This window comes from Lolium perenne, chromosome 4 (genome assembly GCF_019359855.2).
Source record: "Lolium perenne isolate Kyuss_39 chromosome 4, Kyuss_2.0, whole genome shotgun sequence".
Classification (NCBI taxonomy): domain Eukaryota; kingdom Viridiplantae; phylum Streptophyta; class Magnoliopsida; order Poales; family Poaceae; genus Lolium; species Lolium perenne.
In genome coordinates this window covers 192,227,754-192,245,848 of record NC_067247.2, presented here as the reverse complement: position 1 = coordinate 192,245,848, position 18,095 = coordinate 192,227,754, and the positions used below count along the sequence as shown (strand labels likewise).

The following is an 18,095-nucleotide window of genomic DNA, read 5'->3' as shown; positions in this document are numbered from 1 at the left end:
TTTCAAATCCCTTTCAAATAAATTCTTTTTTTCAAATGACAATCCTTGCACATCTTATGCACATCACTGATTTACCACATTGTATCCCCTCATCCTCCAATTCTTGATCAAATGGATGATCATTTGATACTTTCAAATGGACTCCCTTCAACTGAACCCTAGACTCAGGGAGTATTTCAAACCACTCCAAATTGACCTCTTTTTTTTAGAACAACTTATTTTTCCTCATACCTATCTCACTCCCCCATTCTTTTCCATCAACACCTTGACCTCTTGAATTGATTTTATGCCACCATATTCACCATTGGTGTTGTACCTGTACTTCCATCACTACCCCTCTAAACCTTGGATCTATCTCTTTCCATCATTTGTTTGCCACAAACAAAGTGATAACAAATTTTCCTTTTAATGCATATCACTCTCACTCTCCATTTCTATCTCTATGTCTCAACCTCCATCAACATTACCTCCTCAACATCATGCACATGGATGATGTGCATCTCTCTCTCATTGTTCATTTTTGTTTGGCAAGAATGGAGCCGGCCAATTTGTGTTTGCATTCAAAATTCGGCCAGCACTATCTCCCCTTTTTCTTCTTATACAAGCCATGCCTCCCACCTACCCCAATCCATAAATGGGCAGCCTCCCAACCAACTCAATCAATGAGGAGGCTACCTCCCAACCAACTCAATCAATGAGGAGGCAGCCAACCCACCCCCTCTCCCTCTATATAAAGGGGCTTGGCAGCCCACTCCCTCCTCACTTGCTCTCATTTCCCACTCTCCACTCCTCTCCACTCCTCTCCTTTGCCTCATTTCTTTTCACTCCCTACTATTTCCTCCACTCCCTCACACTCTCCTCCTCCACTTCCCCACGAAAATGGTGCTCCCCTTGCTCCCATGGCCGGCCATAGCCATGGCAAGCCACCAAGATGAAGCTCTCCCCCTCCCTCAAGCTCATCCTCACCATGAGAGCCTCCCTCTCCTTCTTCTCCCTAACCTTAGATGGTTTAATCTCCTCTTCTTCTCCCTCCATTGCTAAGATTGGATCTTGATGCAGGTGCATGTTGGTCCAAGCATGGAGAAGGTTGAGCTATCCTCAGATCTGAAGTTCTTGAGCAAAGTTCGTCCAAAACCTTGCAGTAATTTCTGTTTCTTGCTGTTTCAGATTCTGGTATGATCTTGTAAAATCCGCCAAATCTCGTGCGCAGATCCAAATCGAGTGGTTCAAAGTTCTGCAGATAGGTACTGAAAATATCTACAACTTGGCGTTGGTCTCATCCTCAAATTCGTTACGGATTTTGCATGATAAATAAAGTTCTGCAAACATGCAGAATCATTGTTTGTTAGATTTCTTCCGTTTTACAAAACCTTTTTGAGAAAACTCAATTTTGGGTGAAAGCCCTCTCCAGTACCTTCATTTTGGCGTTGGGTTTACTTCAAATGACCACATAGAATTGAAAGGATTCACAGATCAATTTCTGGTCAGATCTGACTTTGTCTGTTTATACCATGAGCTTGGAGATGAATTTGCGAGTGAAACCAATTGCATTAGAACCGTATTGTCAATACCTTTCAGATGCAACTGACCTCATATTTTTAGGATTTTTCTACAATTTTTGGCATACAGATCTTGTTTTCTGTACAGTCAGATTCAAGCAAGGTCCTAAAATTGTAGGTTCAACCTTTTGAGTGATTCCAATTGGGTTAGTCTTGTATTAGTACTGGCTATCTAGGAAAAATATTATTAGTCTCTGTTCATACATATTTGTTGCTGTTAGTAATGTTTATGTGTGACATGCATTGTTGAAACAAAACTTTTCGGTTTGTCTAAAACCCTTGACCAACTCTTTTTAGTAGAGGTGGGCAACCTTTGTTTTATGTTTGCAAAACAAAATCTCTGCAATTTAGCATTAGCTCTTTTGTTTTGCTTAAGTTTTCAAATGGTAGGGCATATCATTTGCTTCCTATTCTTGTGTGGTGTTACGTGAGCAAACTAAGTGAGGAAAACTGTTTTCTTCTTTTTCCAAAAATGTTTGAAAATGTTTTGTGAATGTATTTGATGTCAAACTAATGCTTTTGTCCTCTTTATGATGTTATCTACCAGGGGATGTTTGGTTTATACTATGGTGATAACCGAGAGAGGAAATTGCTAAGTTATGATACTCTCATACCTTTACTAGGTAAATAACATGGGTTTTCTTTAAGTTGTTTGTGGTATCTATAAGTCCTTTGTATGGTAGCTCTTTATTGAATGGTTAAATCATGGTTGTTGTATGTTTGTTTTGTTGGTGCAATGTGATTGATTGTGTTCCTTTTATATTTTCCGGCGATAGACGCGAGCAATTCCGGAGAAGAAGAAGAAGTGGAATTGGACAAGGATTTTATTTATATTGTTGGGATTCTTATATTGATGGAGTTGAAGGAGTACAGGGACAAATAAGCCAAGGCAAGCCATCTTTTGATCTCTGATCCGGTGTCTAGTTGGATGTCATTTGTTGATGTTCAAAGCGCCTTCATTCTATGTGTGTTATTGTCTCTATTTATGTCATCTATGTGTGATTGCAAGTGGGGTACTCCCTAGTGGTGATGCTCCACTATTGTCCTTATGGGATGCATGGTAACATGGCCGTGCTATTCCACTTGGTGATCTTGTATGCTCAACTTGAGCATGTTCCATCTCAAGATAGTAACTTACACCACATCCACCCTCTTTGTAGTATAGAGGTATCAATGTCATGATCTTGGCGTATTCTCAACTTGAGAGAAGTATGCCGTGTACCCATGGGAAAGTAGGTTGGATAGTGATACTCCACTATCTAACTTGTACACTTAGCACCACCAATCTGAAAATGTTTCCTCTTATGTTGTCATTATACATGCTTACCTTAAGCAAGTATGATCCTCTTTACGCCACTCACCCATCCCCTCATGGGCGTGATGACCTTCATCTCGGCCATGGTGATGTTTTAGTTCCATTCATGAAACTATAGGATGGGAACCCCTCAAGGTTTACCTTGTTGTAAATGTTTTTGAAAACCTTGGGTGAGTTGGACTTACCCAAGTGTGTGTTTATGAAAGGAAAGGATCTTGGCAAAGATGGTTGAAAAGAAAATCTTGTTTTCGAAAACTTTGGCGCCTAAGTATTCACCCGTGACAATTAACCCGCGCAACCACATTACCACGGAGTGGGACGGGGCTTAGCTCGTAGTTTGTTCTTCTTAACATGGGACACCGCACAACTATATAAGGGTAAGGTTACCCCTGAATCCGGATTGTCGTTGGTGGAGACAATAGTATAACGGGAGGCCTTCGGGGCTGACCCGTCCGGAAGACTCTTTGGGTCTCCTGTCTTGGCGGTGGCGCCACGCTCAAAGTGAGGTGAGCTGCCACGGTGCCGGGGAGGTACATACTCCATAGGGTAGGATCCCGTGCTAAGACGAATAGGCGAAAGGCTATGTCCGAGTTTTTGTCATGGCATAGTTGATATGCGGGGATGATGCCCACATGATGAACTCGCGGATCTTGTGGGGAAAGTGTGCAAACTCTGCAGAGTCAAATCTATTCGAATAGCCGTGTCCGCGGTCATGGACGGTTGGAATGGCTGTTGCTTAGCCTGATGAGTTTTGTTTTACAAAATTGTTTGACAAAGGAAAGGAAAGAACTTGTTTTGAAGTACCGGAAGGGTACGGGAAAGGATGTGTCGACCATATGGAGATGGTCGGGAAGGATAAATAAAATTGGGTTACCCCCATCCTAGTGTTTTATGTTGTAGAACTCTTTTGAAGTATCTTCTTCAATAAAGATATAGATATGTCATAGGATCTCTCTAGCATTCCCATCAAATGAGGTGGCGATATGCTAACTCTTCTTCAATAAAGAGATAGATATGTCATAGGACTTCCCTAGCGTCCCCATCTATTGAGAGGGCGGTATGCTACCTTCCCTCTTATTAGGTTAGCGTGATGTCTTTGAAAACACCATAGTATCCGCATCACTTGAGATGCCGGCATGCTATATCCACAAAAGAAACTGATCTTCTCATGCATGCTATATCCACAAGAGAAATTATTTCTCTTCCACATGCTACATCCACGAGAGAAACTATTTTTCCTCTCTTGCCTTCTCTAGTTAGAATTTTTATCACCTTCTTGATGGTTTGCGAGTACAATTCCAAATGTACTCACGGCTTTGTCCCTGGCTATTTACTTGGCCAGACTTGAAGGAGTTCGACAGATGAAGAAGGAGTTGACGACGTCTATGCGGGCTAGGAACGTCTCCCCAGTCAGTTGCCTGTAGGGTTATGGCAGATGACTTGGGTACTGCGCTGCTAAAGTGATGATGCTACTCTGATGTTTAGTTAGGCCCTTCGAGGCTATTATGTAAGTATTGGTCATGTGACCATGTTGTAATTTTCTTATTCCGCTTTGTAAATGGATGGTGTAATTTGATATCAGTTCGGTTATGTGTTCACGGCGCACTGATCATGGGATCGTGAACTGTATACATAACAGGGTATTTCGGACAGCTAGTCCGGGGTCCCCACAGAGCTGGTATCAGAGCCATCCCGATCGTAGGAGACCTTAGTTAGCATGGACGTTAGTTAGGAAACAAGTACTTGGGAAAAACTATTTGCGAAACAAATTCTTTCTTTAGTCAGAAGCAAAGCTTCTACTCCTCTTATTTCTTCAAAAACTTCTAAATTCTTATCCCTCCACTTTACGATAAATATTCAAAAATTCTTAATCTATTGCCTCATCCACTTCAAACCTACAAATTGGACGAGGTTCCCAACTCAGACCGGAGACTCAAACTCAAAGATGGATCAATCCCTCAGAAAGACTCATGAAGATTGGAGGACAACTTAGTGTGCACATATAGGGATGATAACGTCATGTCTTTGGTTGTCACCAAAGTTTGTCAAGGGGCTAACTTTGTTCCTCTTTGGACTCGCACTTTCGTAGTCGTCAAGGATCAAGTTCTCAATTTCTTGACTAGTAATTTTTAGGCCAGCCACCAGAAGTTGTCAACCTTGGGGTACCTCCACAACTACCTCTCTGAAGACCTCATGTTTCCGGGATACCGAGACTAGAAGATCTACGCAGTTTTTGTCTTCACCTCGACATCGATGACTCAACACCAGGCCTACGTCGCCACCAACTGCTACAAGGATCCAAGTTGAAGCCAATGTCAGCAAGATGAAGACGTCAGCATACGTGACCAGCCACAAACATATAGGATGGATAGGACAAACTCAATCATTTTGATTGAGCTACCCCCGCGCATTAGGCATTCCATGGGTACTTATGTTACCATGCCTGGTTTGATGATTGCTTGTAGTTCCCTTGTGTGCTGCCTTGAGTGTCTTTTGTTTGTTTGTTGTGTGTATAATTGTCTTGGCCTTTCGGTCTGAAAAACACCCTTAGTGTGATAAACTAGCTTAGAAAGCCTCCCAAAGATGTTTTCACCCTCACCTACCTCGCCGATGCTTTGCTAACTGCTAGTTAGTTGGATAAGTTAACGAAAAGCTCTAACTCTACCCCCGTTAGCAGTTGTTTTTCAAACATCAGGAAAACTAACCCAAACCCCCATCTACGCTAACTTCCTTCAATATCAGCTGGAGCATCTCGACTACGCCAAGAAAGAAGAAGCCCTACCTTCAAGAATGACTGCACCTCTGCGAGAAGACATACTAATTTGGACTAACCTTGGAGCATAATCGCGCTAACCTCGAGGATATTTTCTTGAAAACTACCCTCTAACACACCGTCTAACAAGTTGAGTGAACAATAGCGTCAAAGCCAAGCTACATCACATGGTTCATCTGGTCCTCATCAAGTGAAGGCTCCTGAAGATACCTCAAGACTCAAGACTTTAGGCGTAGTTTACCCGCTAACTTCTTAGTTGCTACTGAAGTCAGCACCGACCCTCAAGCTGAAGATTGTCTTCGACGACCCCTGTTGCTGCTTCATATGGGTACCAACCAGGCGTTTCATCAACTTATTAACTCACGGCGCGTCCCCTATGGTTTAGTTAACACCGTGAGTGCCTCTTGAAGTTGCGGTCTGCACGTCGCCCCTGAAGATTCTTCAACTGAGTACGGAAGATCGATGACTCCTTCGAAGCCCCCGACAGGACCGCAAGGCGAAGCTCTAAGATTTTCCGAAAGCCCGATGAAAAATCTTAAGGGTGGAAGTCTTCCACTAAAAGTTGGAGCTAACCCTAACATTTTTAAACCTTTCTAACACATCGTTGGAAATGTGGGATGCACTAACCCCTCTTGAAGCCGTGGACTACTCAACGCCCGCTGAAGATGTTCAACTCCAAAGATCAAGGGCTTCTCCAAAAGCGCCCGACAAGACCCGTGGCCGAAGCTTACGCTTTTAACGCCCCCTCCCCGATGAACAATTTTAAGGATGGAAGACTTCGTCTTCCACTAAATTTAAGCTAACTCTAAAAAGTTTTCAACCCTGCTCAAGCACCATTGGGTGCACTAACTCTCCCACAATCATGAACCCCGCTAGGATCATTAAGAAGGTATAGATCCAACATCTGCACGGAGTCGACAGCCTCTTCATGAAACTCGCCATCGTCAGAAATCCATCATGTCTCTCACAAGCTGAAGTTGCGACCCTCTCCACACAAAGGCATGTCTACATAAAAATGGAGTCTAATTTTCGTTAAACTTTACAACCCCTCCAGTTCTACGCTCGCAATCTCGGGACGAGATTATTTTAAGGGTGGAAGATCTGTAACACCCCAACTTTTGCAACCTTGATTAATTGTCCATATTTCAAAAATTAGGGGGAACAAAAACTTTTTCTATAGACTAATTTAGATGAGTTGCCTTGATTTGTTTGTTGTGATGAATTGCTTTGATCTGCCACTAGATATATTGTCTTGATTTCTTGTGGAGTTCTGTGTTGAGTACCTCAAAGAACAACACCTCTAGTGGTCAGACATACAACTCACCTAATAAAACACATGTGTGACTTAGGTAAAATTGTTTTCCTTTTTACTACATCAAACTCTTCTCCTGATGGCAACATGAGTGTGCCATCTTGATATTCCTATTTGTGTTAGTCCAGCTCAAACCATCCTTGAATCCAAAATTTGGGATCATCTACCCTCATCACATCCTTCTCTTATACCCACTCATCATAGGTTGATTCTGAAGCAAAGTCAACAATCTGTTTTGGCAAGCTTATAAGTTCCAGACTTTGGCAGTTGATATCTAAGCAACCACCACTGTTATTGTTGACCTCAATGCATGGATCTCATCTATGCAACATCCTCTTCAACCTCCACGTCTTGCATGTCTCAGTCAATCCTTGCAGCTCATATATTCAACTTGATCTTGTACCCTATCCAATGTTTTACCTCAAGATCACTTCCTTCACTTTTACCTCTTGTTTTTATTCAAGTTTAATCTTCACAAAACCAAGATTGGGAATGATGGGTACATTTTGAGGCCACCATCTACCCTTGAGAACACTCCTCCCTAAATTAGTTTTCTTTCTCAAAAACCCTATTGATTTTCCTTCTCTAGTTTTGATCACAAAACTACTTCTAGTTTTATAAAATCTTTTCAGGATATTTCTTCAAAGAAAACAAAGAGCTGAAATGGGTTTTGTTTTTCATCCCATTTCTACCAAGTACTGATTTCTAAAACATTATTTTCTATTTTGTTTTCCATTTTACAAAAGGCTTGTTTATGGTACCTATACCATTTCTTGTCTTCCTCTTGCTTATTTTACATTTGAGAAAAACTCTACTTCACTTGAGAAAGTAAGTAGAACATTTTGACCTCCTATGTTCCAACTAGTTTCTCTCAACATTTTCAAATTCCATTCCACTTGAGTTCATTCCCAATTGAGGTGTTTCAAATCCCTTTCAAATAAATTCTTTTTTTTCAAATGACAATCCTTGCACATCTTATGCACATCACTGATTTACCACATTGTATCCCCTCATCCTCCAATTCTTGATCAAATGGATGATCATTTGATACTTTCAAATGGACTCCCTTCAACTGAACCCTAGACTCAGGGAGTATTTCAAACCACTCCAAATTGACCTCTTTTTTTTAGAACAACTTATTTTTCCTCATACCTATCTCACTCCCCCATTCTTTTCCATCAACACCTTGACCTCTTGAATTGATTTTATGCCACCATATTCACCATTGGTGTTGTACCTGTACTTCCATCACTACCCCTCTAAACCTTGGATCTATCTCTTTCCATCATTTGTTTGCCACAAACAAAGTGATAACAAATTTTCCTTTTAATGCATATCACTCTCACTCTCCATTTCTATCTCTATGTCTCAACCTCCATCAACATTACCTCCTCAACATCATGCACATGGATGATGTGCATCTCTCTCTCATTGTTCATTTTTGTTTGGCAAGAATGGAGCCGGCCAATTTGTGTTTGCATTCAAAATTCGGCCAGCACTATCTCCCCTTTTTCTTCTTATACAAGCCATGCCTCCCACCTACCCCAATCCATAAATGGGCAGCCTCCCAACCAACTCAATCAATGAGGAGGCTACCTCCCAACCAACTCAATCAATGAGGAGGCAGCCAACCCACCCCCTCTCCCTCGATAGTAATGGGCTTGGCAGCCCACTCCCTCCTCACTTGCTCTCATTTCCCACTCTCCACTCCTCTCCACTCCTCTCCTTTGCCTCATTTCTTTTCACTCCCTACTATTTCCTCCACTCCCTCACACTCTCCTCCTCCACTTCCCCACGAAAATGGTGCTCCCCTTGCTCCCATGGCCGGCCATAGCCATGGCAAGCCACCAAGATGAAGCTCTCCCCCTCCCTCAAGCTCATCCTCACCATGAGAGCCTCCCTCTCCTTCTTCTCCCTAACCTTAGATGGTTTAATCTCCTCTTCTTCTCCCTCCATTGCTAAGATTGGATCTTGATGCAGGTGCATGTTGGTCCAAGCATGGAGAAGGTTGAGCTATCCTCAGATCTGAAGTTCTTGAGCAAAGTTCGTCCAAAACCTTGCAGTAATTTCTGTTTCTTGCTGTTTCAGATTCTGGTATGATCTTGTAAAATCCGCCAAATCTCGTGCGCAGATCCAAATCGAGTGGTTCAAAGTTCTGCAGATAAGTACTGAAAATATCTACAACTTGGCGTTGGTCTCATCCTCAAATTCGTTACGGATTTTGCATGATAAATAAAGTTCTGCAAACATGCAGAATCATTGTTTGTTAGATTTCTTCCGTTTTACAAAACCTTTTTGAGAAAACTCAATTTTGGGTGAAAGCCCTCTCCAGTACCTTCATTTTGGCGTTGGGTTTACTTCAAATGACCACATAGAATTGAAAGGATTCACAGATCAATTTCTGGTCAGATCTGACTTTGTCTGTTTATACCATGAGCTTGGAGATGAATTTGCGAGTGAAACCAATTGCATTAGAACCGTATTGTCAATACCTTTCAGATGCAACTGACCTCATATTTTTAGGATTTTTCTACAATTTTTGGCATACAGATCTTGTTTTCTGTACAGTCAGATTCAAGCAAGGTCCTAAAATTGTAGGTTCAACCTTTTTGAGTGATTCCAATTGGGTTAGTCTTGTATTAGTACTGCCTATCTAGGAAAAATATTATTAGTCTCTGTTCATACATATTTGTTGCTGTTAGTAATGTTTATGTGTGACATGCATTGTTGAAACAAAACTTTTCGGTTTGTCTAAAACCCTTGACCAACTCTTTTTAGTAGAGGTGGGCAACCTTTGTTTTATGTTTGCAAAACAAAATCTCTGCAATTTAGCATTAGCTCTTTTGTTTTGCTTAAGTTTTCAAATGGTAGGGCATATCATTTGCTTCCTATTCTTGTGTGGTGTTACGTGAGCAAACTAAGTGAGGAAAACTGTTTTCTTCTTTTTCCAAAAATGTTTGAAAATGTTTTGTGAATGTATTTGATGTCAAACTAATGCTTTTGTCCTCTTTATGATGTTATCTACCAGGGGATGTTTGGTTTATACTATGGTGATAACCGAGAGAGGAAATTGCTAAGTTATGATACTCTCATACCTTTACTAGGTAAATAACATGGGTTTTCTTTAAGTTGTTTGTGGTATCTATAAGTCCTTTGTATGGTAGCTCTTTATTGAATGGTTAAATCATGGTTGTTGTATGTTTGTTTTGTTGGTGCAATGTGATTGATTGTGTTCCTTTTATATTTTCCGGCGATAGACGCGAGCAATTCCGGAGAAGAAGAAGAAGTGGAATTGGACAAGGATTTTATTTATATTGTTGGGATTCTTATATTGATGGAGTTGAAGGAGTACAGGGACAAATAAGCCAAGGCAAGCCATCTTTTGATCTCTGATCCGGTGTCTAGTTGGATGTCATTTGTTGATGTTCAAAGCGCCTTCATTCTATGTGTGTTATTGTCTCTATTTATGTCATCTATGTGTGATTGCAAGTGGGGTACTCCCTAGTGGTGATGCTCCACTATTGTCCTTATGGGATGCATGGTAACATGGCCGTGCTATTCCACTTGGTGATCTTGTATGCTCAACTTGAGCATGTTCCATCTCAAGATAGTAACTTACACCACATCCACCCTCTTTGTAGTATAGAGGTATCAATGTCATGATCTTGGCGTATTCTCAACTTGAGAGAAGTATGCCGTGTACCCATGGGAAAGTAGGTTGGATAGTGATACTCCACTATCTAACTTGTACACTTAGCACCACCAATCTGAAAATGTTTCCTCTTATGTTGTCATTATACATGCTTACCTTAAGCAAGTATGATCCTCTTTACGCCACTCACCCATCCCCTCATGGGCGTGATGACCTTCATCTCGGCCATGGTGATGTTTTAGTTCCATTCATGAAACTATAGGATGGGAACCCCTCAAGGTTTACCTTGTTGTAAATGTTTTTGAAAACCTTGGGTGAGTTGGACTTACCCAAGTGTGTGTTTATGAAAGGAAAGGATCTTGGCAAAGATGGTTGAAAAGAAAATCTTGTTTTCGAAAACTTTGGCGCCTAAGTATTCACCCGTGACAATTAACCCGCGCAACCACATTACCCTGGAGTGGGACGGGGCTTAGCTCGTAGTTTGTTCTTCTTAACATGGGACACCGCACAACTATATAAGGGTAAGGTTACCCCTGAATCCGGATTGTCGTTGGTGGAGACAATAGTATAACGGGAGGCCTTCGGGGCTGACCCGTCCGGAAGACACTATGGGTCTCCTGGCTTGGCGGTGGAGCCACGCTCAAAGTGAGGTGAGCTGCCACGGTGCCGGGGAGGTACATACTCCATAGGGTAGGATCCCGTGCTAAGACGAATAGGCGAAAGGCTATGTCCGAGTTTTTGTCATGGCATAGTTGATATGCGGGGATGATGCCCACATGATGAACTCGCGGATCTTGTGGGGAAAGTGTGCAAACTCTGCAGAGTCAAATCTATTCGAATAGCCGTGTCCGCGGTCATGGACGGTTGGAATGGCTGTTGCTTAGCCTGATGAGTTTTGTTTTACAAAATTGTTTGACAAAGGAAAGGAAAGAACTTGTTTTGAAGTACCGGAAGGGTACGGGAAAGGATGTGTCGACCATATGGAGATGGTCGGGAAGGATAAATAAAATTGGGTTACCCCCATCCTAGTGTTTTATGTTGTAGAACTCTTTTGAAGTATCTTCTTCAATAAAGATATAGATATGTCATAGGATCTCTCTAGCATTCCCATCAAATGAGGTGGCGATATGCTAACTCTTCTTCAATAAAGAGATAGATATGTCATAGGACTTCCCTAGCGTCCCCATCTATTGAGAGGGCGGTATGCTACCTTCCCTCTTATTAGGTTAGCGTGATGTCTTTGAAAACACCATAGTATCCGCATCACTTGAGATGCCGGCATGCTATATCCACAAAAGAAACTGATCTTCTCATGCATGCTATATCCACAAGAGAAATTATTTCTCTTCCACATGCTACATCCACGAGAGAAACTATTTTTCCTCTCTTGCCTTCTCTAGTTAGAATTTTTATCACCTTCTTGATGGTTTGCGAGTACAATTCCAAATGTACTCATGGCTTTGTCCCTGGCTATTTACTTGGCCAGACTTGAAGGAGTTCGACAGATGAAGAAGGAGTTGACGACGTCTATGCGGGCTAGGAACGTCTCCCCAGTCAGTTGCCTGTAGGGTTATGGCAGATGACTTGGGTCTTCTTATTTGCTAAAGTGATGATGCTACTCTGATGTTTAGTTAGGCCCTTCGAGGCTATTATGTAAGTATTGGTCATGTGACCATGTTGTAATTTTCTTATTCCGCTTTGTAAATGGATGGTGTAATTTGATATCAGTTCGGTTATGTGTTCACGGCGCACTGATCATGGGATCGTGAACTGTATACATAACAGGGTATTTCGGACAGCTAGTCCGGGGTCCCCACACGGCTCCCTTCGCTTCGAAAGGGGGCCATCGATACTATATCTTATTCATTGATGATTTTTCACGGTACACCTGGGTGTTTTTCATGCGCTCTCGCAGTGAGGTGCTCTCTATTTATCAGCGTTTTGCGGCCATGGTCCGCACTCAGTATTCCTCACCCATTCGCGTGTTCCGTGCTGATTCTGCTGGTGAGTATATCTCTCAGCACCTTCGTGGTGTCCTTACTGAGGAGGGCACCCTCGCTCAGTTTTCTTGTCCCGGCGCGCATGCTCAAAATGGCGTCGCCGAGCGTAAGCATCGTCATCTTCTTGAGACCACCCGTGCTATGATGATTGCCTCTTCTCTTCCGCCACATTTCTGGGCTGAGGCTGTCGCTACGTCGGCCCACCTCATTAACATTCAACCTTCCGCTGCTCTACAGGGTGGCATTCCTCTCGAGCGTCTCTCTGGTGTTTCTCCAGACTACTCGACTCTCCGTTCATTTGGTTGCGTCTGCTATGTCCTTCTGCCTCCTCGCGAACGCACTAAACTGTCCGCTCAGTCTGTTGAGTGTGTTTTTCTCGGATACAGTGATGAGCATAAGGGCTATCGCTGTTGGGACCCCGTTGGTCGTCGGATGCGCATCTCTCGTGATGTCACATTTGATGAGACGCGTCCCTTCTATCCTCGCCCCACCTCGGGTACTTACCCAGTGGATGATATCTCTTTTCTTCTTTTTCCGGATGCACCCCCTGCTATCCCGTCTCCTCCCCCTCCTAGTCCTGATGCGCCTCCTTTGGCGCCATCCTCTCCTCCGTCTAGTCCCCCTAGTACTCCTCGTTCTCCGGTTTTGGATCCTTCTGATGTTGTCCCTTCTTCCTCTTCTTCTGATGAGTTGTCCTCCGCTGATGACCTTCCCCCTTCACGGCCTGTTCGTCAACGTCGTGCTCCAGCTCGTTACTCTCCTAGTTAGTATGGTCTTTCTGTCGTTTCCGAGCCGACTTCTTATCGGGATGCCGAGCGTCATCCTGAATGGCAGCTTGCCATGGCTGAGGAGATCGCTGTGCTTGAGCGCACTGGCACTTGGGATCTTGTTTCTCCCCCTTCTGGTGTTCGTCCTATCACGTGTAAGTGGGTCTATAAAATTAAGACTCGCTCTGATGGATCTCTTGAGCGCTATAAAGCGCGTCTTGTGGCTCGTGGCTTTCAGCAGGAGCACGGCCGTGACTATGATGAGACTTTTGCCCCTATGGCTCATATGACTACTGTGCGTACCCTTCTTGCTGTTGCTTCTGTTCGCCGCTGGTCTGTCTCCCAGCTTGATATTCAGAATGCTTTTCTTAATGGCGAGTTGAGTGAGGAGGTTTACATGCAGCCTCCTCCTGGGTATTCTGTTCCCGATGGGATGGTTTGTCGTCTTCAACGTTCTCTCTATGGTCTCAAACAGGCCCCTCGTGCCTGGTTTGAGCGCTTCGCTTCTGTGGTGACTGCTGCTGGTTTCTCTCCTAGTCTTCATGATCCCGCACTTTTTGTTCACACTTCTCCTCGTGGACGTACTCTTCTTCTTCTCTATGTTGATGATATGATCATTACTGGTGATGATCCTGAGTATATTGCCTTTGTCAAGGCTCGTCTTCGTGATCAGTTTCTTATGACTTATCTTGGTCCTCTTCGCTATTTTCTTGGCATTGAGGTTTCCTCCACTTCTGATGGCTTTTCTATCTCTCAGGAGAAGTACATTCAGGATCTTCTTGCTCGTGCTGCTCTTGGGGATGAGCGCACGGTCGATACTCCTATGGAGCTTAATGTTAAGCTTCGTCCTACTGATGGTGATCCTCTTCCAGATCCCACTCGTTATCGCCATCTTGTTGGGAGTCTTGTTTATCTTGCTGTCACTCGTCCTGATATTTCTTATCCTGTTCATATTCTGAGTCAGTTTGTCTCAGCTTCTACCACTGTTCACTATAGTCATCTCCTCCGTGTTCTTCGTTATCTTCGTGGCACGATCACTCGTCGCCTTTTCTTTCCCCGTTCCAGCTCTCTCCAGCTCCAGTGCTATTCGGATGCTACGTGGGCGAGTGATCCTACGGATCATCGTTCGCTTTTTGCTTACTGTGTGTTTCTTGGTGGTTCGCTTGTTGCTTGGAAGACGAAGAAACAGGTCGCAGTTTTCCGTTCGAGTGTTGAGGCTGAGTTGCGGGCTATGGCTTTGTTGATTGCTGAGGTGACTTGGTTACGGTGGTTGCTTGCAGATTTTGGGGTCTCTGTTACGACACCCACTCCACTTTTGTCTGACAGTACAGGTGCTATCAGTATTGCACGTGATCCGGTCAAGCATGAGCTGACCAAGCATATCGGTGTTGATGCTTTTTACACACGTGCACAGGTACAGGATGATGTTGTTGCGGTTCATTATGTGCCTTCAGATTTGCAGTTGGCGGATTTCTTTACGAAGGCCCAGACTCGAGCGCAGCATGATTTCTTACTCTCCAAACTCAGTGTTGTGGATCCACCATAAGTTTGCGGGGGGGGGGGGGGGGGTGTTAGATGTATATATTTGTCTATTGTACTTTCCCCATATGTTAGGGGGCTTTCTGCATATGTGCACCTGTATATGTACTATATATTGTGGCCTTTGGCCCCCTGATAATACAACAAGCATATTGCTCTAACAATACCTACTAATGACAATTGAAAAATATTAGTTGTATGATTTCTAATACTCAATAACTTGTGTAGCAATTCTCACGTTAATGGGAAGGCATATAACTGTTCTTATCTATAAGTGCAACAATGAGGATCTACAAAGTATAACAATGTTCCCATTTTGATTCTTATTTTTGTACATCTTATTCAACCCATCATTATAGAACAATTACTATTTATAATTTATGTAGCCGGCAATAGTTCACCTCTTAGAAAATATATTGTCGAGAGAAAGCAAGGACGCTAATTAACAATCGATATTTAGATCTCTGTCTGCGCAAGGTATTGTGTCGAGATAAGCTTGCATATACAGCTAACGGCTCCAAGTACGATTCAAGACATGTGGGCTGATGTCACAATCTATCATCGCTAGAGAGGCCCTGATTTCATATATTATATACATCAATCAAGTACAATCTGCAGCAGTACTTTTTCAATGCAAACATTTTAACAATACTTTCCATCAGATAATATTTGACGAATACACTAATCCATGCTGAATGTAGCGGTTGAGAACTATTCAGAGAACACCCAAATAAAGTAGGTCCACTTTAGGCCATATGTGTTGATACTTGATACTATTGTTTATCCTTGCTCAGATTTCATATCAACCATGACATGGTTAATTTGTAATACTCCTTCCAATCCATAATAAGTGTCGATGATTTAGTAGAATTTTGACGAAATCCTATAAATATAATCCATGGAGTATTGAAATTGATTCGGAACTTCAGAAAATAAAATTATACAGTCAAAATAAGGATAACTATATTTTGTTTTTGTTAGTATAGTAGAGCAACAATTCACCTCTTAGAATATCTAGAGGAGAAAGAAAACATGGATGCTTACGGTCCGTGCTTAGATATCCTCCCAAGTGTATTGTCGGTCTGCTGGCATGCAAAAGCTTTAGTATGATTAAGGCCATCTATTTGCTGATGTTACCGTTACATTAGTCTGGCTCAAGAAGTCCCTGATATCAACCAAGAATAATTTGCTAGTACCTATTTTGACAAAAAAAAAACACTTTGTTAGTGCTTGATATGTCTGCAAAGGACATGTTACTATCGTAGCAAAATGACATAATCGAATCTCTACTGATGGCAAGTCCAGAAAAATAAAAGCTCAGACCATGTTAGGGAAGCAGAAGTTAGCACAATAAAACGGTTTATATGTTTCAAAGAACAATTGCATCCTTGCCGAGACAATCTTTGCTATTTCTGATCACATATGAATGGTGAGGGAGCTGCTAGTCCATCTCAGAAGAAAACATATCAACAACTAAGTGGATGCATTCAGATATATATACACAGAGGGGGAGAAAACAAACTTAAATTGATGTGCTCGCAGAAAAGAAAATATCAGTAGAAATCTTTAAGATCCTGAAACAAAACTATCATTTGTTACCTGCAGAACTTCAGGATGTATCTCGATCCACTTGATAATTAAACTTCACTGTGTTTGACGTGCAAAGCTGCACGATGGACACAGACAGGTCTGCATGTAGAAGAAACGACAGGGCTGCTTGTCACCATGTATGAAGCAGCAATAGAACTGAGAAGTAGAAAGCTGGTACCAGAAAAGTTTGAACAAAGATAGCATAAACTTGTAGGGTTTGGCTATATCCAGTATGGATTGAGGCACATGTGACATCTACGTATAACTATGAAGAAGGATTGAGGCAGGCAATCTAGCTACGTCATAGTGCGGTCATCCTTGTGAAGTTCTGTTGCTCCCATTGGAGGTATGTATCAGCAATCGCTAGACGGCACCATGCATACCTGATCTTGGTGGTCGAGTACAAGAAGGATTGACATGTCCAAGACATGCTGCGCCCAGGATCGTTTCGGCGTCATGACTGCCAGTGCCAGTGCCGCTGTCTGATCTGATCATGTTCTTTGATGCCTACCCATTAGTCATTGTTCCCTTAGTTGAAGAGATGGTCAGCCCTTCCGATTTGTCAAGGACGCTAGGAAACCGAGGATTGTTTTGGCATCATGGCCGCCGGGGGCGCTGCCTAATCTAATCCCGTTCTTTCACATCTACCCTTTTGTTCCCTTAGGAGTGCACCTGTAGAAGAGATTGTCAGGATTTTAGATTAGGAGCGTCATGGAGAACCATCTAGATGGAGCAGAAAATCAAAGATACGTGTCACATGTCTACCTGCACCAAAATCTTTAGATCGATCCTGTATAACTGCTTTGCATAGGGCAACATTGGAACATCACACCGCTGATATGCAAGAACGTATGGGGCCAGTTGACCAGCCTAGAGACACCAATGCCGATAATGGAATACGTTCATGACCTTTGCCGCTACCACGGAGATCTGTTTAACCTGTTTCACGTACGACATACGGTCAGCCGTCACCGCCGTGCCATGTAGAACAATTTGACCTGATTTATCAGCGATCTGATCACGGTGCGATATCCGGCCAGCCGGCCAACGGCGATGCAGCGGATACGGACATACGGACGGCCGGCCGCACCATGTATTCCTTTTTCTTGCCGATGGATGCATGGTTTGCACCATTGCATGGATGATTGCGCCGAGCAAATCATATGATTGGAAGATTCAATCTTTCTTTTGGCAATATATATTCTAGGGTTTGAGATGTAGAAAAAGGGAATGAAAAGAAAACGGTGATGGATATCTGATACGGTATTCATATTGTAATGGCAATGGTGGGTAAATTTTTACTTGACTCTAATCCAATGGCTATAGATTTTCAGTCTACCAAATAAACGGTTAGATGTTTCTAATTATTGTGGTAATTTCTAGCGGATTTCTAATTTTCTGGTTAGCCCGTAATGTACTTTTAATATATAATAGATAGATGAATACTCCTGAGAACACTAAGTTGTGTGACTTCACTAGCACCAATAATAATGATTTCATATGCACTCATATTGCTCCACCTGCTTCTACAACAGAATTTTATGAAATTAAACCCGCTTTACTAAATCTTATTATGAGAGAGCAATTT

At 42.6% G+C, this 18,095-nt stretch overlaps 2 long non-coding RNA genes across 6 annotated transcripts; both read left to right on the top strand.

Moving 5' to 3' along the window:
* Positions 1-336: 336 nt before the first annotated feature.
* Positions 337-12,220, top strand: LOC127295327 (uncharacterized). 5 transcript variants are annotated; one of them, XR_011743168.1, is made up of 8 exons: positions 342-1,122; positions 1,211-1,244; positions 2,107-2,182; positions 2,336-2,448; positions 4,217-4,318; positions 9,988-10,063; positions 10,217-10,329; positions 12,098-12,220. It is a non-coding gene; the product is annotated as an uncharacterized lncRNA (long non-coding RNA). The 5 variants fall into 5 exon arrangements; XR_011743170.1 differs by lacking the exon at positions 9,988-10,063 and having other exon boundaries at positions 348-1,122; XR_011743171.1 differs by lacking the exons at positions 9,988-10,063; positions 10,217-10,329; positions 12,098-12,220 and adding exons at positions 4,457-4,552; positions 6,747-6,824 and having other exon boundaries at positions 348-1,122; positions 4,217-4,334.
* LOC127295328 (uncharacterized) lies at positions 8,623-9,228 on the top strand. The gene is made up of 2 exons (XR_007847717.2): positions 8,623-9,002; positions 9,091-9,228. It is a non-coding gene; the product is annotated as an uncharacterized lncRNA (long non-coding RNA).
* Positions 12,221-18,095: the final 5,875 nt, after the last annotated feature.